General features: G+C 47.3%; 1 protein-coding gene across 10 annotated transcripts in view; it reads left to right on the forward strand.

The window, feature by feature from the left end:
• LOC103473951 (voltage-dependent N-type calcium channel subunit alpha-1B-like) overlaps positions 1–828 on the forward strand; it is a 73,693-nt gene that overhangs the window by 14,857 nt on the left and 58,008 nt on the right. The window lies entirely within an intron of this gene.

Raw genomic sequence — 828 nt, forward strand, 5'->3', positions numbered from 1 at the left:
CACACACACACACACACACACACACACACACACAGTTATGCTTTTGCCAGAAAACAGACACACTCTCCACACACACAAAGCGGCAGAAGCCAGCGCTCCTCTGGCTTCTGTCAGAGGAGCGCTGGCGCTCACAAACGGAGGATTAGCACGTCTGAATCCTCAGCTGTAGAAATGAGGCTGTGATGTTGGTGCAGAAAATATGCGTTTGGTTTCTTTCAGATAAATAACAGGTGTGAGTAATGGAGCAACGTGTCAGTCAGACTCAGGGATTTAGGAAGACAGTAATACTGGTGGCATATGAGTCACTGCTGACATAAATAATCGTAGCCGCTAATCACTTCCACAACATCCGTTACAGTAACAAGCAGATGACCAATTAGGCAAATTAGGTGATTTAGTGATTTCCAGAGACGCTTGGGAAACCCAGCAGATGCTTTTACTACAGAAGGGCTGAGGAATAAACCTCACTTCCTGTGTTTACCAACTGGCTTTATGCAAACTTCCTGTTAGCTAACTATGCTGCAGGCACAATTAMATTTTTTGTAACAGCTAACCATGCAGAAGTACTAATGCTAACTTCCTGTTGCTACTAACGAYGCTGCAGAACTAATGCCAACTTTTTTGGTGCTGCTAGTGATTCAGTTCTACTGCTGACTTCMTGTTTCTGCTACTGAAACAGGAAGCAAATCCATCCATCCATTTTCCAACACCCTTGTCCCTCAGTGGGGTCGGGAGGTGCTGGTGCCTCTCCAGCTAGCGTACCGGGCGAGAGGCGGGGTCACCCTGGACAGGTCGCCAATCTGTCGCAGGGCAACACAGAGACACACA

The sequence above is a fragment of the Poecilia reticulata genome, linkage group LG12, assembly GCF_000633615.1.
Source record: "Poecilia reticulata strain Guanapo linkage group LG12, Guppy_female_1.0+MT, whole genome shotgun sequence".
NCBI lineage: Eukaryota > Metazoa > Chordata > Actinopteri > Cyprinodontiformes > Poeciliidae > Poecilia > Poecilia reticulata.